Source organism: Bos mutus, unplaced genomic scaffold (assembly GCF_027580195.1).
Source record: "Bos mutus isolate GX-2022 unplaced genomic scaffold, NWIPB_WYAK_1.1 CTG227, whole genome shotgun sequence".
Taxonomy (NCBI): domain Eukaryota; kingdom Metazoa; phylum Chordata; class Mammalia; order Artiodactyla; family Bovidae; genus Bos; species Bos mutus.
The window spans coordinates 135224-162541 of record NW_027219731.1 but is presented as its reverse complement, the minus strand read 5'-3'; the positions used below and the strand labels follow the sequence as shown (position 1 = coordinate 162541).

General features: G+C 39.4%; 1 protein-coding gene and 1 pseudogene across 1 annotated transcript in view; one reads left to right on the top strand and one right to left on the bottom strand.

Moving 5' to 3' along the window:
- Nucleotides 1-27318, top strand: part of LOC102279819 (protein SSX3) — a gene marked incomplete at its 3' end in the record, with an annotated part of 173840 nt that overhangs the window by 11315 nt on the left and 135207 nt on the right. The gene's annotated exons all lie outside the window — the stretch shown is intronic.
- On the bottom strand, nucleotides 2154-3102 carry LOC102278772 (uncharacterized protein C1orf21 pseudogene; annotated as a pseudogene).

Genomic DNA, 27318 nt, shown 5'->3' with positions numbered 1-27318 from the left:
CTTTTAAATAGTGGATACTATTCCATGGTATGACTATTAAATAGTTCCTTTTAAATAGTGAATACTGTTCCGTTATAATTTTTTTTTATCTCTATGCCTGTTAATGACAAGTGGTCATTATTTGGTTATTATGACTACAGTTGCAGTAAACATTCTGATTTGTCTTTGTGTGAGCATATGTCTACATTTTTCTTGGGTAAATGCCTAGGATTAGCGTTGCTCTGCAGATGGTGACCGCAGCCATGAAATTAAAAGACGCTTACTCCTTGAAAGGAAAGTTATGACCAACCTAGATAGCATATTCAAAAGCAGAGACATTACTTTGCCAACAAAGGTCCGTCTAGTCAAGGCTATGGTTTTTCCAGTAGTCATGTATGGATGTAAGAGTTGGACTGTGAAGAAAGCTGAGCGCCGAAGAATTGATGCTTTTGAACTGTGGTGTTGGAGAAGTTGAGAGTCCGTTGGACTGCAAGGAGATCCAACCAGTCCGTTCTAAAGGAGACCCAGCCCTGGGTGTTCTTTGGAAGGAATGATGCTAAATCTGAAACTCCAGTACTTTGGCCACCTCATGCGAAGTGTTGACTCATTGGAAGACTCTGATGCTGGGAGGTATTGGGGACAGGAGGAAAAGGGGACAACAGAGGATGAGATAGCTGGATGGAATCACCAACTCAGTGGACGTAAGTTTGAGTGAACTCCAGGAGTCGGTGATGGACAGGGAGGCCTGGCATGCTGCGATTCATGGGGTCGCAAAGAGTCAGACACGACTGAGCGACTGAACTGAACTGAACTGAACCATTATCTTCATTACCTCCACCATAGTTTGGCCCCAGATAAATAGCAGGGAGGGAACACAGCTGCACCCTTCAACAGAAATTGGATTAAAGATTTACTGAGCATGGCCTCACCCATCAGTGTTTGCTCACCTTTCTTATAATTTCATATAATTGCCAAACTGTCTTCCAAAATGGCTTTACATTCCCAACAGCAATACATGAGAAATTCTGTTGCCCCAAATCCTTGCCTATACTTGTTATCATCAGTCTCTTTAAACTTTGCTATTAGAATGGATATGTAATGGTATGTTATGAATGTAAGCAGCATTTCTCTGATGTGTAATAATGTTAAATACCTTCATGTGCTTATTATCATTTGTACATTTTTTTGTGAAGTGTCTATTGAAATATCTTTCCTATGGGGGGGGGTTGTTTGTCTTCTTATTGAGGTATAAGAGTTTTTTATATTTGCTCGATACAATTTCTAAGCCAGATATATGTACTGCCAATATTTTGTTGTAATGTGTATCTTACAGTTTTAGTCTTACTGGTGCCTATCAAAGGAAAAATATTTTAATTTTTATGGAGCCTAATTTATCATCTTTAAAAAAGTTTTAGTATTTTTTGTGATCTATTTAATAAATCTTGTCTTACTGCAAGGTTCTTGCTTCTTGGAAGAAAAGCTATGACGAACCTAGACAGCATATTAAAAAGCAGAGACATTATTTTGCCAACAAAGGTCCATATACTCAAAGCTATGGTTTTTCCAGTAGTTATGTATAGATTTGAGAGTTGGACCATAAAGAAGGCTGAGTGCCATGCTGCTTTAAAAAAAAAACAAAACAAAACAGTAAAATGTTTATTTTCTTAGGAAAAAAAAAAAAAAAGTGGGCAAGAGGGATTCAAAAGATTGTGATCACACTTCGTCTGCATCTGAGCAAAACTGATGTTGCAAGCTTGATCTTTGATTAAGAGACCCAGGAAATGAAACCACCTGCTGCTCCCTCCTATGTCACTTCCAGGAGTCATGTCATGACATGCTTTGAATTGATAGTAGCGTCTCTACTTCTTCATAGCAGAGAAACTAGGCTTGCCATAGCAACCATCCCATCTCCAAAGTGCAACACTGCCAGTGAGAAACAAGGCTCTGGACTACTGGGGGAGGCAGGGAGGAGGGAGCGGGGAAGGAGGCGCTTGTCTTAGAAGCAGAACCAGTCTAGAACAGAAGTTGGATATCTGAGTTCACCACTACTTCATCTTTTAGAAAAAATAGGTTGGAGAGCATCTGTAAAACCAACAGTATCTTCAAGGTGAAATTGCAGAATTTTGCTGCAGACCTGGACACAGAGAAGTGAAAAGTTGCAATAAGTTTTAACTAGCAGCAACAAAGAAATTTCGATAACAGTTTTTGTTTGTTTTTAGCAATATTCCTTTGCAAGTTCATTAAGAAACACTGTAAGTTAATGCAGCATACGATATGGAATGATCTTCTTTTGCTATAGTGCTGTTCGCTGAAGAGAACCGACCTTTGCAAAGATTTCAACTAGGGTGTAACCTATTTACACAGTAGTAGCTCCTGGTTTCAGAGAAGGCAATGGCACCCCACTCCAGTACTTTTGCCTAGAAAATCCCATGGACAGAGGAGCCGGGTAGGCTGCAGTCCTTGGGGTCGCTAGAGTCGGACACGACTGAGCGACTTCACTTTCACTTTTCACTTTCATGCATTGGAGAAGGAAATGGCAACCGACTCCAGCGTTCTTGCCTGGAGAATCCCAGGGACGGAGAAACCAGGTGGGCTGCCGTCTATGGGGTCGCACAGAGTCGGACACGACTGAAGCGACTTAGCAGCAGCAGCAGCAGCTCCCGGTTTGAGTGGTAGGATTGGTGCTATGTGATACCTTCTTCTTCTGAACAGTAATCTCGACCCTTTTCAATTTTTTCATCCAGCATTCTGAAGAATTCTTGTTGGCTTTCAGAAATGTGCATGTTTGCTCTGGGTTGATGAACTAATCCTGAAATCTCTTTATTAGTTTTAAGTCTTACATTTGAACTGGCACTTTTTCCCAAGTTTTCTTGGTTCCTGGCTGCTATTTTCTGCTCCTCTTCTGCCCCATTTTTCATGTATTTGACCTCTTCCACCGGTTTGATCCTATACTCATCGCCAAACACATCTCCATTCTGGTAGTTCTTCCCTTTCTGGGCTTCCTCTTCGTTTTGAACAGTGGCAACATGCTTGGTGGAGGCACAGCGCATAGTCTCATTCGGTCAGCTTCAGCTGGGCTGAACTGCAAATCATCTCTACAGACACAGGGACATTTTTTTTTCCCTTTAGACACAGGGAAAATCCACCTTCTTGCTGAGTCGGTCAAGATGGGTGCACCTTGGGCGCTAGCGGGGGTGCTGAAGGTGGCAAGCCTCCGGCCCCGGTCCTCCTCTCGGGTTTTCTTCCTCCCTCCTTCTTGTCTTCCTTCCTCTTCCTCCCCACGGTGAGTCCGGGTCTCCCCCTCCTCCCCGAGGCCGGGGGTAAGAGCCCCGAAGCACCTGAAGCCCGGCCCGGGTGCGTGCGTGCACGTCCTTACCCCGGCCCCCGGGAGTGGGCAGGGAGCCAGCGGGGGCTGGCAGCGAGCGAGTGAGGGAGGGGGACGGAGGGAGAGGACCTCCTCGCCCCTCCATGATGCTTTTGAACTGTGATGTTGAAGAAGACTCTTGAGAGTCCTTTGGACTGCAAGGAAATCAAACCAGTCAATCCTAAAGGAAATCAATCCTAAAGGAAATCAATCCTATATATTCATTGGAAGGACTGATGCTGAAGCTGAAGCTCCAATACTTTGGCCACCTGATGGGAAGAGCTGACTCATTAGAAAAGACCCTGATACTGGGAAAGATTGAAGGCAGGAGAAGGGGATGACAGAGGACAAGATGATTGGATGGCATCACCCACTCAATGGATATGAATTTGAGCAAGCTCCAGGAGATGGTAAAGGACAGGGAAGCCTGGCGTGCTGCAGTCCCTGGGGTCACAGAGTCTAACATGACTGAGCAACTGAACAACAACATTGCAAGGTCACAAAGATATTCTCATATTTTCTTCTATACAGTTTATCATTTTAGCTTTTTAAGTTTAGGTCTATGATCCATTTTTGTGTTTAATGTAAGGGTTGATGTTCATTTTTTTCAATACAATATTCAGTTGTTCCAGAACCATTTATTGAAGAGCTTTTTCCCCACTGAATTACCTAGGCACAGTTATTAAAATCAATTGATTTCACATATGTGAACCTATTTCTGGACTTTCTGTTCTGTTTAATTGATCTATTCAACTGAACTCAACTCATGCTTGTGCTCAGCCATGTCTGACTCTTTGTGACCCCATGGACTGTAGCCTGCCAGGCTGCTCTGCCCATGGAGTTTTCCAAGCAAGAATACTGGAGTGGGTTGCCATTTCCTCCTCTAGGAAATCTTTTTGACCCAGGGATTGAACTCACGTCTCTTGTGTCTCCTGCATTGAGAGACAGATTCTTTACTGCTGAGAAAAGGTTTTATTATTATTCAGTTATGGTGAGGCCAACATATCTGGAGACAACTGCCATTGAAAATAGTTTGTAACAGCTTCCAAGAGGAAAAGGCATACCACACTGTGCAGAGTCACACCTGGGAGCACTAAGGTCAATCAGGAGGTAGAAGTTGTAGGGGGAAAGCATGGGCAACAGCCTTTATTATGATTTTCATAGGAAAGAATGGGTGAGGTAGAATAAGCAGGCTGGAAAGGTTTAGAGTTAGTTAGTTTGAGTAATTTCAGTGGACTCTGGGGTGTAGTGTAGAGACTATCCTTAGTTGCCTGGTACCCAGCCTGAGGTGATTAGGGCAGGGTTCTAGTGGCTCAACCTGTGAGATCTTGAAAAAGGAGATAGTTGGTGGATATGGGCTCTGGATTTGTTGGTTTGCATATGGTAGGTATACTTATAGGAAAGTCACTTGCTGTCTCTGGGAAATAACTAGGTCTGGGAGAGGCAGTCTCTCCAGGATCAGCTAGACATCAGATGCTAGAGCATCTAGAATACAGAAAATAAGAAAATATAGTTAATACACTGTCCTTTTGGCAGACCCCTATTTTATTTGTTGTTGTTCAGTCACTCAGTCATATCCGACTCTCTGCTATCCCATGGACTACAGCACGTCAGGCTTCCTTGTCCTCCACCATACTTTATTACTATAGCTTTTATAATGAGTCTTGCAATCAGGTAGAGTAAGTTCTCCAGGTTGACTTTTTTAAAAAATTACTTTGACTCTTCTAGGTCATTTGCATTTCCATATAAATTTTATAACCAGTTTTTAATTTTTTGGAAAAAAACTTGCTGGGATTTGGTTTGGCATTAATTCTAAGATCAATTTTAAGAGAACTGACATCTTAATAATATTGAGCCTTCTAATCTGTGAATATAGCAACTTTCTACATATATTTAGATCTTTGATTTCTTTAGCAATGTTTTATAATTTTCATATAAAAGTTTTATGTATCCTTCATTAAATTTATCCTAGGCATTTGATGTTTTTGATACTATTATAAATAGCATTAAAATTTTTTTTCAGATTATTTATTGCTAGTATAAATTGCTAGGAATTTATTTTTGTACATTGACTTTATGTCCTGAGGCATTAATTTTTGTAACTAATTAATTTACTTTTGGCTGTGTGGGGCCTTCGTTGCTACTCTCAGGCTTCTTGTAGCTGTCGCTTCTTCTGTTGTGGCGCACAGGCTCTAGAGCATTCCGGCTTCAGTAGTTTCAGTGTGTGGGCTCAGTAGTTACAAGTCGTGTGCTCTAGGGTGCAGGCTGAGTAATTGCGGCACACAGGCTTCGTTTCCTCATGGTTTGTGGGATCATAGTTCCTTGTGGGATTGAACCTCCTGTGTCTCCTGCACTGGCAGTCATTTCTAAATCCACCTATTAATTGTTTTTTTACATTTTTTAATATTTTATTTTATTTTTAAACTTTACAATATTGTGTTAGTTTTGCCAAATATCGAAATGAATCCACCACAGGTATACATGTGTTCCCCATCCTGAATGATCCTCCCTCCTCCCTCCCCATACCATCCCTCTGGGTCATCCCAGTGCACCAGCCCCAAGCATCCAGTATCGGGCATGGAACCTGGACTGGCGACTCGTTTCATACATGATATTATACATGCTTCAATGCCATTCTCCCAAATCTTCCCACCCTCTCCCTCTGTTTGGGGTTTTTCATGTAAGTAATCAACACTTTAAGGGCACTTTTACTTCTTCTTTTCCAATTTCATGCTTTTATTTCTTTTCCTTTCCTTATTTCACAGTCAAAGACCTTTATTTAGTTCAGTGTTGAATAGAAGGGGTGAGGATGGACATGCTTGCCTTGTTCTGATATTTGAGGCAAAAAAAAAGTACCATTAATGATGTTAGCTGTAAGTTTTTTGAAGCTGCCCTTTATCAGGCTATGTAAGTTCCTTTCTAATTCTAGAATTTTTAAGAGGTTTTTTTCTTATTATGGTTATTTGTTGGATTTTATCAAGTGCTTTCTCTTCATTTTATTAGAGTGATCATGTGAGTTATTTGCTTTTATTTTGTTAATATATGTATTTATTTTTTATTTCAGTAAATAAACAATTGAGATTTTTTTATTTCAATAAACAATTTTAAATTGACCTTACATTTTTGAGATAAATACTAGTTTGATTATGATTTATTATCCTTATTATTATATTGTTGGATTCTATTTACTGAAAAAATATTTGCACTTTTCATGGGTGATATTGGTTTGTAGTTTTCTCTTTTTTGCAGTATCTTTGTCGGGTTTGAGTATTAGGGTTATGATGGCCACAAAAAAATTAGTTGTGAAGTGTTCCCTTCTCTATTATCTGAAAGTTTGTGGAAGATTTTTACTTCTTTTTTTACTGTTCATGAAATTCACTAGTGAAATGATCTGCCCTCAAATTTTCTTGATGGGAAAGTTTTAGTAACGGATTTACCAGTGAACTCATCTGGGTCTCAAATTTTCTTTGTGGGACTATCTTTCATTTCAAATTCAGTTTCTTTACTAGATATAAGGATATTCATATTTCTTCTTGCTTTGATAATTTTTCTTTCAGGAAGTTTGTGCATTTTATCTAACTTGTCAATATTTGACATTCAGTTGTCTCATAATATTCCTGTATTATCATTTTACTAATTTAAAAAGTATTTATTTATTTGGCTACACTGGGTCTTAGTCACGGCATGTGGGATCCACAGCTGTGGCATGCGGGATCCAGTTCCCCAACCAGGGAACACTGCATTGGAAGTGCAGTGTCCCAGGCACTGGACTATCAGGGAAGTCCCTGTATTATCATTGTAATGTCTATTATATGTTCAGTAATGTGCCCTCTTTCTCTGAAATTGATAAAATTTAAATTCAACAGGATTATAAAAATAGAAATTTGTATTTACTTTAGCGTAGCCTCAAAATGTATAAAGAAAATATTGACTACACTAAAAGGAAAAATGGAATACATATTCATAATTGGAGATTTTGACATTCCTATCTCAGTAACTGATTTTTGTCTGTTTACAGACAAAAGAATCTGTAAAGATTTGAACATGATATACCAGTATGACCTAATTGACATCATAGTTCTCTACATCCCACAACTGTAGAATACACATCTTTTCAAGTGCATGTGGCCCACTGACCAAAATAGACAGTATTTTGGGACATAAAACTAATGGCAAAAAACTTCAAAGGATTGGAATCATGCATTATATTTTCTCTAATTACTATTGAAATAAATCAAAACTCTGAACAGAGAGACAATTAGAACATACCCGAATGTTTTGAAAGTAAGCAACACATATACAAATAGCCCATAAGTCAAAGAAAAATCCATAATACAATTAGGAAATATTTTGAGCAGAATGATAATGAAAGTATGACACATCAGAACTTGTGGGATGAAGTACCACCCAGATAGAAATTTATTGCTTTAGATCAAGGGAAAATCCTGAGCTCATCTCTTCCCATTTGTTGTTCAGTCACTAAGTCGTGTCTGATTCTTTGTAACCCCATGGACTGCAGCACTCCAGACTTCCCTGTCCCCTTCTCCTCCTGTCTTCAATCTTTCCTAGCATCGGGTGGTCTTTTCAGTGAGTCAGCTCTTCACATCAGGTGGCCATAGTATTGGGGCTTCAGCTTTAGCATCAGTCCTTCCAATGAATATTCAGGATTGATTTCCTTTAGGATTAATTGGTTTGCTCTCCTTGCAGTCCAAGGAATTCTCAAGAGCCTTCTCCAGCACCATCAATTCTTCAGCACTCAGCCTTCTTTATGGGCCAGTTCTCATATCCATACATGACTACTGGAAAAACCATGCTTTGATTATGCAGACCTTGTCAGCAAAGTGATGTCTCTGCTTTTTAATATGCTGTCTGGGTTTGTCATAGCTTTTCTTCCAAGGAGTGCGTGTCTTTTAATTTCATGGCTGCAGTCACCGTCCTCAGTGATTTTGGAGCCCAAGAAAATAAAATTTGCCACTGTTTCCATTTTTCCCCATCTGTTTGCAATGCCAGAGACCCTGGTTCGATCCCTAGGTGTGGAAAATCCCCTGGAGAAGGGAATGGCTACCCACTCCAGTATCCTTGCCTGGAGAATTCTGTGGGCTACAGTACATGGGGTTGTAAAGACTCAGACATGACTGAGTGACTTAACACTTTCTCTTCCTATGAACACACCTAAACTATAACTACATAGAGAACAACTATCTCTGAAAATGACATGAAGACTAGCATAACAAATTTTCCACAACTGAGGACATAAAGAAAAGTCCACATTGAGATATGTAGGAGGGGCAGAGACACAGTCTATTCAGAACCCACACACTCAGTGTGACAGCCTGCAAGCAACAGAGATATCATAACTGCAGAGGTCACCCTTGAAGAGCAAGGGGTTCGAATCCCATGTTGGGCCCCTCAGCCCAGGATACCTGCCGTAGGAAAATGAATCCCTACAACATCTGGTTTTGAAAACCAGTGGCACTTACATCTGGGAGAGCTGGATGACTGTCAGAAACTAAGATTTTACTCTTGAAGAGCTCACAAACAGACTTTCTCTCTGTGAGTCCCAAAGGAAGCAGCTTGGAAGTGCCTGAGCTATATGAGAATGAGATTCATTGACTAATTTAGAGCATGTGCCAGAGGGGCAGGGATCTGGTGAAACTTTCTCTAGGGACAGAAGTGCTGGTGGGCACCATTTTTTCACTCTCCTTCCACCTAGCTGGCCTGGTGCTGGCAGGTACCATTTCTGTCACTCTCCACCAGCCTCATTAATACCATACATCCAGTATTCCTCTCAAGACCCATCACACTGCACCCAGTGAGCTGCCTCGGATGCCTCTAGTGCCCCCTGAAAAATGGCTCCTGCTCCAGGGGGCCAAATCCATCCACCAGCATGCTCACAGGAGAAGGCAATGGTACCCCACTCCAGTACTCTTGCCTGGAAAATCCCATGGACGGAGGAGTCTGGTAGGCTGCAGTCCATGGGGTCTCGAAGAGTCGGACACGACTGAGCGACTTCACTTTCACTTTTCATTCTCCAGTGTTCTTGCCTGGAGAATCCCAGGGATGGGGGAGCCTGGTGGGCTGCCGTCTATGGGGTCTCACAGAGTCGGACACGACTGAAGTGACTTAGCATAGCATAGCATGCTCACAGCAGTTATGGCCCAACCACCACAGGTGGGTACATGCAGCCCACACAGGGGATACCCCTGGAACACCTGTTTCTGGTGACCAGGCATAATTGCACCACTAAATATTAAGAAAATATTACGACCAACTTTATGCTAACAAATTTGATAACTGAGGTGAAATGGACACAGTCCTAGAAAAACACAAATTACAAGAAATGTCAAAAACAGAGAAGTTTTAGCAATCTTTTTGTCCATTAAAGAACTTTAACCTCTAATTTAAAACCTCTCCTTATTGGTGAATTCTTCCTGTCATTTAAAAAATCCCAGTATTGTACAAGTTACTGTTTATTAAGAGTACTTTTAAAAAATTTGGGGGCTGTGCTGGGTCTTCATTGTGGCACGTGGGCTTTCTCTAGTTGTGTGTTGGCTTTATATAAGTTGCCTTGTGGTTTGTGGAATTGGAATCTTGAATGTGGAATTGGAATCTTAGTTCCCTATTCAGGGATCAAACCCATGCCCCCTGCATTGAAAGGTGGATTCTTAACCACTGGACCACCAGGGAAGTTCTTTTGGATAACAACAACAACAACAAAAATAACATTTTCTACTTCATTTCATAGTAAGTTGAACTATATTAGAGTAAAAAAAAATATCCTTCTCCAAAAGATATCATTAAGAAAGTGAATAGGCAAGCCACAAACTGGGAGAAGATATTTACAGTACCCAGATTTGAGAAATGACTCACATTCAGAATATATAAAGAACTTGTAGAAATAAAAAAGAAAAAGGTAATCTAGCCAGTAGAAAAAGAAATGGGTAAAAGACTTGACCAGGTACTTTTAGAAGGAGGTATCCACACAATAGTTGTGTATATGAAAAGTTGAACATCATTATTCATCAGGGAAATGTAAGTTAAAACCACAGTCAGACAACCCTACACACATAAATAAAACAGAACAATGACTAAAATGTAGAAGACTGACAATATCAAGTGTTATCGGGATTTTGGAGCAACTGGAATTTATATGCATTGATGGTAGTAACGTAAATTCTTTCATTCAATTTGGGAAACTGGCAGTATATACTAATGCTAAATGTATAGCTATTCTGTATCTCAGGAATGTCACTCCTAGGCATTTATTTAAGAGAAGTGGTATGGACCTAACAGAAGCAGAAGATATTAAGAAGAGGTGGCAACAATACACAGAAGAACTATATGAAAAATTTCTTCATGACCCAGATAACCATGATGATGTGATCACTCACCTAGAGCCAGACATCCTGGAATGTGAATTCAAGTGGGTCTTAGGAAGCATCACTATGAACAAAGCTACTGGAGGCAATGGAATTCCAGTTGAACTATTTCAGATCCTAAAAGATGATGCTGTGAAAGTGCTGCATTCAATGTGTCAACAAATTTGGAAAACTCAGCAGTGGCCACAGGACTGGAAAAGGTCAGCTTCATTCCAATCCCAAAGAAAGGCAATGCCAAAGAATGTTCAAACTACCGCACAATTGCACTCATCTCACACACTAGCAAAGTAATGCTCAAAGTCTTTCAAGCTAGGCTTCAGCAGTACGTAAACCATGAACTTCCAGATGTTCAAGCTGGATTTAGAAAAGGTAGAGGAACTAGAGATCAAATTGCCAACATCCACTGGATCATCGAAAAAGCAAGAGAGTTCCAGAAAAAACATCTACTTCTGCTTTATTGACTTTCCCAAAGCCTTTGACTGTGTGGATCACAACAACTGTGGAAAATTCTTAAAGAGATAGGAATACCACCTTACCTGCCTCCTGAGAAATCTGTATGCAGGTCAGGAAGCACCAGTTAGAACTGGACATGGAACAACAGACTGGTTCCAAATCAGGAAAGAAGTACGTCAAGGTTGTATATTGTCACCCTGCTTATTTAACTTATATGTACAGTACATCGTGTGAAATGCCAGGCTGGATGAAGCACAAGCTGGAATCAAGCTTGCTGGGAGAAATACCAACCTCAGATATGCAGACGAAACCACCCTTATGGCAGAAAGTGAAGAACTAAAGAGCATCTTGATGAAAGTGAAAGAGGAGAGTGAAAAAGTTGGATTAAAACTCAGCGTTCAAAAAACTAAGATCATGGCATCCGGTCCCATCACTTCATGGAAAATAGGTGGGGAAACAATGGAAACAGTGAGAGACTTTATTTTGGGGGGCTCCAAAATCACTGCAGATGGTGACTGCAGCCATAAAATTAAAAGACATTTGCTCCTTGGAAGAAAAGCTGTGACCAACCTAGACAGCATATTAAAAAGCAGACATTACTTTGCCAACAAAGCTCCATCTAGTCAATGCTATGGTTTTTCCAGTAGTCATGTAAGGATGTGAGTGTTGGACTATAAAGAGCTGGGCACCAAAGAATTGATCTTTTTGAACTGTGGTGTTGGAGAAGACTCTTGAAAGTTGCTTGTATTGGAAGGAGATCAAACCAGTAAATCCTAAAGTTAATCAGTCCTGAATATTCATTGGAAGGACTGATGCTGAAGCTGAAACTCCAATACTTTGGCCACCTGATGTGAAGAACTGACTCATTGGAAAAGACCCTGATGCTAGGAAAGATTGAAAGTGGTAAGAGAAGGGGACAGCAGAGGATGAGATGGTTTGATGGCATCACCAACTCTATGGACATGAGTTTAAGTAAGCTCCAGAAGTTGGTGATGGACAGGGAGGCCTGATCTGCTGCAGTCCATGGGACTGCAAAGAGTCGGACACGACTGAGCGACTGAACTGAACTGAGCACATACATCCACTAAAATAAATGTACAGGAATTTTCATATCAGCCTTATCATAATTATCAAAAACATGATGCTCTTAAAGTGCCGCACTCAGTATGTCAGCAAACTTGGGAAAGTCAGCATTGGCCACAGGACTGGAAAAGGTGTTTTCATTCCAATCCCAAAAAATGACAATGCCAAAGAATGTTCAAACCACTGTACAGTTGCACTCATTTCACATGCTAGCAAGGTTATGCTCAAAATCCTTCAAGCTAGGCTTCAACAGTACATGAATCAGGGATTTCCAGATGTACAAGCTGGGTTTCAGAGAAGCAGAGGAACCAGAGATCAAATTGCCAACATTCATTGGCTCATAGAGAAAGCAAGGGAATTCCAGAAAAACATCTGCTTCGTTGACTACACTAAAGCCATTGACTATGTGGATCACAACAAACTGTGGAAAATTCTTAAAGAGATGGGAATACCAGACCACCTTAACTTTTCTCATGAGAAACCTGTGTTTAGGTCAAGAAGCAAGGGTTAGAACCAGACATGGGACAATGGACTGGTTCAAAATTAGGAAAGGAGTATAACAAGGCTGTATATTGTCACCCTGTTTATTTAACTAATATGCAGAGTACATTATGCAAAATGCCAGGCTGGATGAATCACAAGTTGGAATCAAGATTGCTGGGAGAAATATCAACAATCTCAGATATGCAGATGATACCACTCTAATGGAAGATGGTGAAGAGGAACTAAAGAGCCTCTTGATGAACATGAAAGAGGAGAGTGAAAAAGGTGACTTGAAACTCAGCATTTAAAAAAAACTAAGACCATGGCATCTGGTCCCACCACTTCATGGCAAATAGAAGGGGAAAAATTAGAAACAGTGACAGATTTTATTTTCTTGATCTCCAAAATCACTGTGGATGGTGACTGTAGCCACAAAACTAAAGGACACTTGCTCCTTAGAAGAAAACCTATGACGAACCTAGGCAGGGTATTAAAACAGAGAGACATTATTTTGCTGACAAAGGTCCATATAGTCAAAGCTATGGTTTTTCCAGCAGTCATGTACAGATGTGAGAGTTGGACCATAAAGAAGGCTGAGCATTGAAGAATTAATGCTTTTGAATTATGCTGGAGAAGACTCTTGAGAGTCCCCTGGACTGCAAGGAGATCAACCAGTCAATCCTAAAGGAAATGAGTCCTGAATATTCATTGGAAGGAGTCTTGCTGAAGCTGAAGCTCTAATACTTTGGCCACCTGATGCGAAGAGCCAACTCATTGGAAGAGACCCTGATGCTGAAAAAGATCGAAGGCAAGAGGAGAAGTGGGCAGCAGAGGATGAGATGGTTAGACAGCATCACTGCCTCAACGGACATGAATTTGAGCAACCTCTGGAAGATAGTGGAACACAGAGGAGCCTGACGTGCTATGGTCCATGGAGTTAGAAAGAGTCGGGCACAACCTAACGACGGAACAACAACAGCAAAACAATTTAATTAAGCACACAAACATTTTTAAATGGCACAAAAGAAGATATAAGCAGGAGTGGAGGAAGAGGATATTAACCTGTCCTTTTATTTGAGAATAAACTGGACTTTTGTGAGCCGTTTTTTGAGTGGCAATGAGAATGCTAGCTTGCATGCACAGCTCTTTCTAAACAGATGACTGTCCATTTCTGTACGGTTCACTGAATCTGTGGGCTCAGTAAAGGGCTCAGGAAGCTTTTTACTGAAGAAGCAAATTTTTATGATGAATGTTGGTACTGGTGATCTTTTGTCCAATATATAAATGGTTTAGAAGTTATGTTTTATTTACAACTTAGACATTTTATATACATTTAAGTGTTTAATAAAGTGAAAAGTAAAACCACCTCTAAAATTTAGCCTAGGAATCCAGGGGTTAGTAACTTCCAAATAAATTAAAGCCAAATATATGAGAATACAATGCAACTTAAGAATAAGAGGATGAGATTTTTGGACTGGACATGTATTCAGAGTACTGTATCTAACTGACTAACAGGGGAAAACTGGATTTGATGGCTCAGAGCATTCTCAATATCTAAAAACTCTTGCTGATGAGATAGTGTACAGTTCTTCCATTTTACAATTATTATTGAGAATATAATATGTCTCATGAACTGTGATTCACTCTTGGCAAGAATAGTATATTAATTGTGTTAAAGCTAATTCACAGTAATAAAGAGAGCATTAAATATAATGACTTACATATAGAATTTTCTTACATATAGAATTTTCTTACATATAAAGTCTCTAATATCACAGGCCATTGGAAAACCTAGCTGCTTCTGCTTATTCATGAATCCATTACTCAGCTCCACCGTCTTTTGAATTTTTGTGGCATCTACATGTTTGAATCCATGTTGCTGTCAAATCCAGGTTTTAGTAAGCATGAAGGTAGAAGGTATAGAGAAAATATGCCTACTGTTTCAATGCTTTGGTTTGAAGGTGGCACCCAGTGTTTTCTCTCATATTCTGTTGAGAACATTGTCACATGGTCACAGCAATTTTCAAAGGAGGCTGAGAAATGTTATATGACTGGGCAGCCATATTCCTGGCTACTAATCCATTAATGCAAAAGAATGGTGAAACAGATTCTAGTGGTCAGCTTTCATTCTACCACAGATGGCTTTTCATCACTTTCATTATGTACTTCTTATTAAATATATTTAATTTTATTTCCAGGGAAACAGTTACACTTGGATGGAGAGTTGGAGTATAGACATCCATTTATTGTTTGTATAGGTCAAAATGGCTACGACCACAGTATTTTTCCTGTAGACATGAATAAATTATTTGTTTAGTTTTATTGAGATATAATTGACATACAGCATTGTATAAGTTTAAGGTGTACAGCATAGTAACTTGACATACGTATATTGTGAAATGATTGCCACAGCAAGTTTAGTTAACATCATATTATATAGATACAAAAATGAAAAGGAAAAGATTTTCTTTGTGATGAGAACTTGTAGAATCTACTCTCTTAGCAAACTTAACTATTTTATCACATTAATTTGATATTGATGCTGATAAGCAATAAGCAGTGAGATTAGTGAGGATTTAGAATGGAAAGCTAATGAGGACTTAGACTCTGAGTTACCCATTCAAGCCTAGGCTCTCCATAGATGTTTCCCCTTAAAACCCTTCTCTGTTTAATCTTCAGTCCACCTTACTTGATATCCCCTACCAAAATAAAGCTAGATTGCTTATGTTAAACTCCAATCTCCAATACTGAATATATGTGTAATTATTCTGAACTTCACTTTCCTTATCTACAGTGGTGGATAAGATACCTCATAGGGCTTTTGAAAGGATTAAATGAGTTCATATGTATATATTTTGTAGAACAGTGCCTGTACCACCAAATCATGTAAGAGCTTGGCACATAATAAGTGCTATTTATGTACTTTCTATCATTGTCATCATCATCATCATCAGATTTACTGGTTTCTCTGTGACCAATTTGGATTAACTTAAGTGTGCCTCTTAATCTTCTGTTATGTATTATTTGTGTCATTTTACTTTTTTTCTCTTTTTAGATGGAAAGTTTGGGATTAAAACCTTACAAAAAAGAATTTCTGGAAAAGTTTCATTTCATGGTGAAATGGAAGGTGAAGATGCAAAAGATGATTCATTGTATTCCATTTTAGAAGTACTGTGGCAAGATGCTGAACAGATAAAAAGCTACCAGGAAAAGCAGAACAAACCTTTGAGTCATGCTGCTTTCATCAATAAGAAAATATTGAATACAGAGTGGGATTATGAATATAAAAACAGTGGAAAATTTATTCATCCAGGCCCAAATTGTATTCCTTCACAGAAAAGACCCCATAAACGTAACTCATTTGGAAAGAATTTAAAGCATAATTTAGATGTACATATTCATAGTGAAAGCAATGCAACAAATAACTTTGATAAAATTATTGGACACAGTCAAGTTTTCACCCAGAGCTCTTCTTATACTAAACATGAAAATACACATACTGGAGTGAAATTCTGTGACAGCAATCAGTGTGGAAAAGTCTTCAGCTTCAAACAAGCACTCAGTCACAATCTGAAATTTCCTGTTGGGGAGAAAGCAAATATGTGTACTGAACTTGGGAAGATCTTCACCCAGAGGTCTCAACTCTTTGCACCTCAGAGAATTCATACTATGGATAAACCTCATGAACTTAGGAAATGTGTAAATGTTTTTACACAGAAGCCACTACTCAGTATTTATTTGAGAGTTCATAGAGATGAAAAGCTATATATATGTTCTGAGTGTGGAAAGGCATTCATCCAGAATTCAGAATTAATTCTGCATGAGAAAATTCATACTAGAGAAAAACCCTATAAATGTCATGAATGTGGAAAATCATTTTTCCAAGTGTCATCTCTCCTAAGGCATCAGACAACCCATACTGGAGAAAAACTTTATGAATGCAGTGAATGTGGGAAAGGCTTCTCCCTAAACTCAGCCCTCAATGTACATCAGAAAATTCATACTGGAGAGAGACACCATAAGTGCAGTGAGTGTGGGAAGGCCTTTACCCAAAAATCAACACTCAGAATGCATCAGAGAATTCATTCAGGAGAGAGATCCTACATATGTACTGAATGTGGGCAGGCCTTCATCCAAAAGGCACACTTGATTGCGCATCAAAGAATTCATACTGGAGAGAAGCCTTATGAATGCAGTGACTGTGCGAAATCTTTCCCTTCTAAGTCACAACTCCAGATGCATAAGCGAATTCACACAGGAGAGAAACCCTACATATGCACTGACTGTGGTAAGGCCTTTACCAACAGATCAAATCTGAATACTCACCAGAAATCTCACACTGGAGAGAAGTCTTATATATGTGCTGAATGTGGGAAGGCCTTCACGGATAGGTCAAATTTCAATAAACACCAGACTATTCATACTGGAGAGAAGCCCTATGTTTGTGCTGATTGTGGCAGGGCCTTCATCCAGAAGTCAGAGTTACTTACACATCAGAGAATCCATACTACAGATAAGCCTTATAAATGTTCTGACTGTGAGAAATCCTTCTCAAAGAAACCACACCTCAAAGTACATCAGCGAATTCACACAGGAGAGAAACCATATATATGTGCAGAATGTGGGAAAGCTTTCACAGACAGGTCAAATTTCAATAAACACCAGACAATTCATACTGGAGATAAACCCTATAAATGTAGTGACTGTGGAAAAGGGTTCACTCAGAAATCCGTTCTGAGTATGCATCGCAATATTCATACATGAAAGTAACCCTGTTTCTTGAAAATGAGAAAGCCTTACCACAGAAATCAGGTCTAAGTGTGTGTTAAAAATTCAGCCAAGACAGATCAGATATTGAATGCATTGCATAATAAAAAGAATGTGTCAGGCTCTTTCACCTGAGATGAGAAAAATTATTCAGAAGAGACTCTCTAAGAATGCATTGAATGATGAGGAATTTCCATATTTGCAAATCCTCACAAAATATAATTGAATTCATACTGGGGAAAATGTTATCAGTTTGAGATATTGGGAAAAGCCTTCCTGTAGAAAGTATTATAAGGCAAATTATTACCAAATTCTTTATAGATAAAGTATGAAAAATGATATAAATGACAGTAATGTTTATTGTGTTGTATTAAGCAATTTAAAGTGACAACAAAGTGAAAGGTAGGACAAAACAATAATATATTTGATGTATAGACCTGCTCTCAGATCTATTTGTAGCAAAACACATTGCACAATGGGAGGAATAATTGAGTTGAAATTCTTTTTTTTGTATTTGTGTCTATCAAATATGTTTGCTACTGAATATTTTGCTCATGTGAATCCACAGTTTTAAAGTCATTATGGTTTTATATATACACTCATCTGCTGATATAATTTTACACAAACAAATATAATCCTGTCATACATGTTGATTTCCATGACATCATATTTTTATCTTCCTTCATTGTGGTACAGTGCAGAAATAACCACAGGTCTCTCCCATCCTTTTATGCACCCCTCTTTGTAATATTACTGTTGTTTCTCTTATTAAGAGGCAGAGCTCTCTCTCTACTCCTTGACTCTGAGTTTGGCCATGTGAATTGCTTGGGCCAATATACATTAACAAAGAGATTCAAGAAGATGCTGGAGAGGTGTGAAAAGCCTGCTTTGAGACTTACCCTTTCTTGCCGCTCTTTTGAATTCTGAGACCTTCATGTGAAGAAGCTCAAATTACTAAGGGATGTGAAACCACGTGGAACAGAGATGAACCAATCCAGATGAAGCCCCTTAAACCAAATGCCAGATGTGGGAGTAAGGCCTTCTTTAACCTCCAGCCCCAGCCATGCCAGCCCACACCAGAAGAGCCACATCAGTCATCCCAACCAACCTGGAGACTTATGAGATAGAAAAAATGATTGTTTTAAGCTACTAAGTTTGGTGTAGTCTGTTATACAGCAAATGCTGAGTAATACATAAAAGTGTACACCTACTGGGGGTGTTGTATCAAAATATAAAACATGTGGCATCAGCTTTGGGCCTGGGCATCAGGTGGAGACTGGAAAAGCAATGAGGAAAACTGTTAAGAAAGTCTGCAGAAGATGGCAGTCCATATTGTTTAGTGAGGGAAAAAATAGCAAAACAGCTACCATGCTCTGTGGAAAGATAGAGAATATACCAAATGAACTTGTGGATCTGGCTAAAGAGATTTCCAACAGAATGTTGAAGTATATGTTTGCTTCTTTTAGCTGCATATGATAAAATGCAGAAAAAAAATGAACTAAGTAAATAACTGTTCCATTTGCCATCAGAGTTCAGAACAAACACCTAAAAAAACAGGACTTGGCTGAGTTGGAAGGTAACTGCTTCACATCTCCAGTCTCTCCAGCCATCAAAATATTCTCAAGGTGAAAAAGTGACCTCCAGAGTAGAGATCAAATCATAGATGTGGTTCTAAGACCCTTTGTTAAAATGTGTAAAATATTTAAGTTGGTGTTTGGGAGACCCTGTCAGCTAAGCTAAACAGCTCTCAAAAACTTCTCAACAGTGTCCCAATAGCCTGACTCACTGTTCAAAGTAGAGAGGGGCCCATCTTAAAAAGAATTGTTGATGTTGCATTTGGGACATAGAGTCAATACAAACCAGATTCATAGAAAACTTGCAACATTTTTAACAGAGTTTTACTAACAAAACTACCTCCATGTTGGACTTAAAGGACTGAAAAAGTCCAAAGTGAAAAATGGACTCCCCTGTCTTAACTTCTGTGAACAGGAAGCAAGCTGTGAAAGTTACTCAGCTGCAAGCATGGGCCATTTCTTATGGGAAAAGAAGGCCGTCTCAGAGAGAAGATCCAAGAACAATGTACTAAAATGGATTGGGAAGCCATTCCCAGGCAGAACTATGACCTAAACAAGAAACATTTTTTGCCCCTGGAGCAGAGATACCTGACAGTATTTGCTCTGTGGGATTTCAGAATTGTTATTGAACAGTGATTGATATATGCCTCTTTTTCCTTCCCTTTTTGAATGGAAGTATCTGTTACAGTTATCCTGTCCCTATCTCACTATTGTATTTATATTTATGTGTATGCACATGTGTGAGTATGTGTGTGTTGGGTTAGGGGAGTGGTCATATAACTTGTCATTTAGTTCACAGGTCTCTGGATAAAAAAAAAACTGAGAATCTACACCCAAGGAGCCTCAGCCATATTTGAATCTGATATAGAAGTCTTAAGGTCTTGGATTTGAGCCTAATGTTTTAATTTGGGATGAATGTTTGGAGGTCTTGGAATGGGGGTGAATAGATTTTGCCTGGTGTGATAATGTAAATAATTTATTATCAGGACAGAGACTGTGATAGAAAATACTACAATTTTCCATCCCTGTATGTATGCCTGTTTTCAGTCATTATTTTGCTTTGTGTTTCAGTTGGGATAATTTCTATTAACCTATCTTCAAGGTCACTCATTTTAACCTCTACCCTGGCTCTGTCAGATCTACTGATGAACCCATTGAAGGCAATCTTTATCTCAGTTAATGTTTTCTTTTTATTTCTAGATTGTCCATTTGAATTTGAAAGAGTTTTCATCTCTGCTGAAATTCCCCACATGTTTATACCTGTTGTTTACATTTTCCACTACCCTCTTTAACATACTAATCATTGTTATTTTAAACTCTTTGTTTGACAGTTAAAACAACTAAATCAACTGAATCTGGATCTGTTGATTGTTTTGTCTCTTGACAGTGGATTATTTATTCTTGCTGTTTTGCATATAATATTTGGCTGAATGTCAGATGTTATATGTAGGATAGTAGAAACTGAGGTAAATATGTAATTCCTGGGAGTAGACATGTTACTTTCCTTATAGGTCATTGGCATAGGGGAATTGAGGCCAGCTAGTTAGGATTTGTTCTGGTGTTTAGGTGGTGGTGTTGCTCTCTTTACCTACAATGTATCAATGACTTCAAATTTCTCTAGTGTTACCTTGTGCTTCCAGTAGGCACTGGTTTTCCAGATAATTTTTCTCAGTATTCCCGCACCACCCTTGCCTTTAGGCCTTTCTTAATGTGCTTATACTATGGAGAGGCACTCTCTCTATGCTCTTGCCTTTCCCTTAGTAGCAGACTTTTATTATTACCTGGGTCTTGGTGACCTGATGAGTGGGAGGGCAGGAGGTGTCTGGGGCCAGCCTCAGTCTTAGACAGGCCCTATATCCCTAGATCTTGGAAGGTGAAGCTTTTTCAGTGATCCTGCCCTTCCCATTAGTATTAATATAGGGCTTTAAATGGTCTGAACCTAGGAAGGTTTCCTGTCCTTCCCTTTTCCTTTCCTCTAGCTACAGTAGATCTTTACCTATGTCTTGGGGGCAACAAGGTTTGCTGCACTTCACCCAGTGGCTTAAAGTTTTTATTCTGTGAGGGAGTAGGGTCCCATCAGGGCTTTGGCCATTTCTGTATCAGCAGCTGTGCCCCTAAAGGCCTACACCACTGAGAGAGGCTTTCTGCAGTCTCCCATCCTACCCCTGATGTTTCTTATGAGCAACCAGTGGAGGTCTATGGAGAAGAACCTGAAAGTGGGGGCCTATGTCTCCCGCTCTCAGAGCTCTGATATTCTCTCACTATCCCACACTCAACTTTTAAAACTTTATTTAAGATTCTTGCTGAATTCTTAATTCTGGTGTGGTGGACCCATCTTCTTTCCTGCTCTGCCACAGATAACCCAGTGATAACTTCCTGCCTTCTTTGAGGCATTTGTCTTATATATCAAGCTAGTTTGTTCCCCTATGACATTAGCTCCCTGATGAATTCAAGGAAAGTTATGATTTTATAGATTACCTGGATTTTTTCTAATTGTAAGAATGGGAGCTGAGCTCTTTCCAAGTGTCTGCATTTCTAGCCAGAATCCAGAAATCTGGATGGTCTCCTTTGGCCACTACTATCAGAATATATGCCCCCTTTCCATGTGACTTTACCACTTTACCCAAGAGGTAGAGTCTATTTCTCCAGCCCTTGAAACTGGATTTGGCCGTTTTCTTTGGTCAACGGGATATTAGCAAATATGACACTAGCAGAGGCTTGAGAAGTACTTGCACATTGAGGTTTGCCCACTATTGCTGCTCTTAGAAATCCTGAGCCCAAGTATGGAAAAGCCTGAGTTATGCTATGAGTAACCTTATGGAGCAGCAGTGGAACAGAGATGAGCCATCCCAATTGAGGTACCCTAAACCAACTAGATTTCATCTGCAAGATATGTGAATGAAGCCATTCTATCCATGTAACCATGGTCAGTCCGCCTGTGGTCAGCAGCCTCTGAGACGACCTTGCATCATGATCCCCACCTCTTGGTATCTACACCTTTGTATAATCCTGTTCCCATGGGTTTGCACCAGGTTAATGACTTGGTTCTAGTGAATAGAATAAGGCAGAGGTAATGGGATGTCACTTCCAAGATTAGGTTACAGAAAGACTGGGGCTTCCATTTTGGATGCTCTCACTCTCAGTTGGTTCACCTTAGGGGAAGCATGAGGCAGCTCTATGGAAAGACCTATGTGGATGAGTTTGGGAGCATATTCTCCCAATCTAGTCTTCAAATATGACCATAGCCTTAGCTGACAGTTTGACTGCAACTTCATGAAAGACCTTCAGCCAAAGGCACACTTCTGAGCCTCACCTGAATTCCTGACCCACAGAAACCACAAGAGAATAAATGTTTTAAGCTGCTAAATTTTAGGGCAGTCTGTTTCTAGACTAGAAAAGGTCTGCCATCGACCCCACTGATCCCAGACAACTCACAGAATCATTGATTAAAATGTTTATTGTTTTAAGCCACTATGTTTTTGGAGGCTTGTTACCCAGAAAAAGCTACCTAATACATTTATTATTTACTGACTTTCCTCCACTATGTATTCAGAATAGATAACCAATACTAATTAACTACTATGAATGCTTTCATGTTTTAATCTGTGCTCATATAAATTATATATAGATATACATATGTTACATGCTTATAATCAGATAGAAGCTATATAAGATTTGTTTTCTTCCTTGACTTTCAAATATGGGATCGTATCACATAATTATCTCTGCTTGCTTTATTACTGAATAATAACATTTTTGAATAATTGCATCATAGTTTGCAGGGTGGATATGCAATAACTTATTTAACTGTTTGCATATTAAGATTTATTTACATACCCCTTTTTCAACTTAGCAATGCTGTTCAAAATATTACGAGGCGGTTTTCATAATGGCTGGGTAGATAGGCTCAGGAACCGATGGCTAGGGTTTCAATCCTGACTCTACCAGTTACTAGCTCTGTGACCTTGAGCAAGTTAGTAATCTCTCTGTACTGATTTATTCAGCTGTAAAGGATGGTCACAGTAGTACATATCTCATAGATTCAACGTGAGATGAGTATAAACTTCCTAGGGCTATATAGTTCCACAAACTGAGTGGCTTCAACAGAAATGTATTGTGAGGCCAGAAGTCTGAAATCAAGGTGTCAGCAGGGCCACACTTCCTCTGAAGGTACTAGAGGAGGAATTGTTTCCTGCTTCTCTCCTAGTTTCTGGTAGTCTCAAGTATTCATTGGCTTGTGGATGCATCACTCCAGTCACACAGCCATTTTCTTCCTGAGTGTCTCCAGGTCGTGTTCCCTCTGCATGTCTGTCTCTGTGTCTGATTTTCCCTTTTTTGTAAGAATACGGTCATATTGGATTAGGCCCACCCTACTGACCTCATTTTAACTTGATTACTTCTGTAAAGACTCTATTATCAAATGAATTCACATTCTGAGGTTCTGGCAGTTAGGACTTCAATGTATCTTTGCTGTTGCTACTGCTAAGTCACTTCAGTTGTGTCCAATTCTTTGCACACCGCATGGACTGTAGCCCACCAGGCTCCTCTGTCTACAGGATTCTCCAGGCAAGAATACTGGAGTGGGTTGCCATTTCCTCCTCCAGGGGATCATCCCGACCCAGGGATCGAACCTGTGTCTTCTGCATTGCAGGTGGAATCTTTACTGCTGAGCCACTGGGGAAGCCCCTCAACATATCTTTGAGGGTACACAATTACTCATAATAAATTAATGCATTTGTCTATATAAAGCACTTAGAACTATGAATACTAGATACATACCACTTGCTGAGTCTGCCTGGAGAAGGCAATGGCACCCCACTCCAGTACTCTTGCCTGGACAATCCCATGGACAGAGGAGCCTGGAAGGCTGCAGACCATGGGGTCTCGAAGAGTCGGACACAACTGAGCGACTTCACTTTCACTTTTCCCTTTCATGCATTGGAGAAGGAAGTGGCAACCCACTCCAGTGTTCTTGCCTGGAGAATCCCAGGGACGGGGGAGCCTGGTGGGCTGCTGTCTATGGGGTTGCACAGAGTCAGACATGACTGAAATGACTTAGCAGCAGCAGCTGAGTCTGCCAAGGCCCCCCTACCATTCTCTATGATTGGGCAGGATTTAAGGGCTTATCTGTGGTGTCTTAGTCTCCAACTACCTAAAGAAAATGTTTAGAGTAACAGGAAAAACGGGCCAAGGACCAAGGCTTGTTACCACCTTTTGAGGGCTAGGCTAAGAAAGATTCATGTATAGAGGATAATGGGAAGGAGCAGCCGGAAAGAAGAAAACATACCAGATGAGAAAGTGACTCATAGACAATAGAGTGTTTCCAAGGAATGTTTCAGTGGAGAAACTTTCCAGACTAAAGGTCAATTCACATGAGGATGGAAAACTGGTTCTTGGATTTTGTGACAAGGAGGTCATTATTACCTTTGGTGTTATTTAGAAGTGAATTTAAGGAAAACAACTGAGCAAATTTGAAGGGATTTCTGAACTCAGGTGGTGTTACTTCACCACAAAATTTTTCCGGTAGAAAAAAATATTAGGCTATTGGGCTGCATTACTCTGTTGTTGTCTAGGTTGTACTGAGAAATGTGTTTTCAAGAGTCCTTTGTGATTCCAAGTCAGCCAAAAGTAGAAATTGCATGAGATTTGGGAGGTCAAAATGAAGGAGCAACCATTACTCCAAAAGTTTGAGATTAGATTCAGAGAAGGACAAATGCAGAGATACCTAGGTCTTAACATTTCTTCACTCTCTTCCACTCTGTATTCAGCCCTTTCTATCTCCCAGCCAGGGCTTCTCTGGTAGCTCAGCTGGTAAAGAATCTGCCTGTAATGCAGGAGACCCCAGTTCGATTCCTGGGTTGGGAAGATCTGCTGGAGAAGGGATAGGCTACCCACTCCAGTACTCTTGGGCTTCCCTGGTGGCTCAGATGGTAAAGAATCTGCCTGCAATCTGGAGACCCAGGTTCGATCCCTGGGTTGGGAAGATTCCCTGGAGAAGGGAGTGGCTACCCACTCCAGTATTCTGGCCTGGAGAATTTCATGGACCTGTATGGTCCATGGTCTGGCAAAGAGTCAGACAAGACTGAGCAACTTTCACTTGTCTCCTAGCCCTGCTGACCTTCGGCCTGCCGCTTGATGCCTGGCTGCAGCCCACAAAGGCAACAGCTCTTCATAGACTTCTTCATCAGCTCCCCTTTCACAGTGTTACTTAAGCAGCTGAGTGTGCCTGGCTTCTCAGATTTTCTTGCAAGCACTGACTTATCCACCATGCCAGTGTTTCAAAAAGGCTGATTTAGTGACTTCTCTAATCTTCCAACTTCCCCTTCCATGCCTTTACTTCCCCAGCTACTCCCACAATTGTGCATGATCTAATTCATATTTTTAAATTCCTTATTTCATTATACTCATAATGAATCCGCTTCCCCAAATGAACCCTGATTGTTAATGTTACACTTTCTTTTCCTGATAACTTGGTAAACATCACTCTTCTAAAATTGGGTGGTGCCATTGAGAAATCTTAGATTAACCTGCTATTTTTCTTGTATGTTTCTGCCATATGATTCTTTTTTTATGCTTGAAGTTAAGGATCTTTAGAAGTGTATGCCTTAGTCTTGATTTTTGTAAACTGATTTTGACTGGGTTATAGTGAGTTGTTCCAATCATGATTCAAACCTTTTATTTCAGGGAAGTGTTATTTTGTTTAACTTTTTAATCTGGTCTATCTTTTCTTCATGGACATCGGTTATGCATATGTAATGTGTCTTTGTCATCTCCATCCATTTCATACTGCTCTACATTCATTTCATATCATTATTCTTTTTGGTTGTTTATGGTTGGCTCTTAAGACTCCATGAATCTCTCATGTTTCTTAATGTCTAGGCATTAATAGCCAGTGTGCTCAGATTTATTTACATTTCAGGACAATAAGGATAGACGATGTCTCCCTCCCTGGAGACATTCACAGAGAAGATTTACTTACATTCTAGGATAATAAAGATCATGTCTCTCTTCCTAAGAGGATGGGCAATAATAAATCAATGTAACAATATTGTGTTTTCCCTACATTTTAATTATGTCAATTTTCAATCATGTACAAACATCAAAAGAACAGTACAATTAACACACATAACTTTCATCTAGATTCAACAGTATACGTAAATTTTTTCCTGAGTAATTGATGGCAAATTACAGACATTAGAACATTACACTCAAATACTTGAGCATCCATCTCCTAAAAATAAGGACATTCACCCCCATACCTAGATTATCATTATCAATCTAGTTCTCATATGATATTGAATATGGTATTGCATATCCAGTCCATTTTCAAATTTCTCTCACTGTCTCCAAAATATATTTTACAACTTTATTGAGGTATAATAACATATAGTAAATGGAAATTATTTAAAGTGCATAATTTGGTGAGTTTTGGCATATATATGTACCTTTAAAACCATCACTATGATAAAAACAATGAATGTATCCATTACCCCTAACAATTTCCTTATGACCCTTTGACACCCATCTCTCTCTCTCTACACTCTCCCCTCCCATCCACAGGCAACCACTGATCTGTTTTTCATTACAAATTAGTTTGAATTTTCTACAGTTATATATATATGGAATCATATTGTAGGTATCCTTGTTTTGTTTGGCTTCTGTCATTCAGCGTAATTATTTTGTGATTCATTTTTGTTGTTACATGTGTCTATATTACTTACTTTTTACTCCTAAGTGGTATTTCATTGTATAGATAAACCAAATTTGTTTACCCATTCATGTGTTGATAGAAATCTATGGTGTTTCTAGTTTTTGGCTGTTACAAATAAAAGTGATACGAACATTTCAATGCAAGTCTTTGTGTGGACATAGCTTTCATTTCTCTTGTGTGAATACCTGGGAATGAATATTTTTGTTATATGTTGAGTGTGTGTTTAGCTATTTAAGAAATTACTAAACTGTTTTCCAAAGTGCCATACCATTTTACGTTCCCACAAGCAGTGTGTAAGTGTTTCATTTGCTTCATATCTTTGCCCTCACTAGGTATAATTACTCCTTTTAAATTTTAGCCATTTTTGTGGGAATGATATGGTATCTCACTGTGGTTTCAATTTACATTTTCCTATAATGCTGTGGAGCGTCTTATGCTTATTTATAATCTATATCATCTTGGTTGGTGTATCTTTTATTTTGCCCAATTGTAAGAGCTCTTTATATATCCTAGATATAAGTCCTT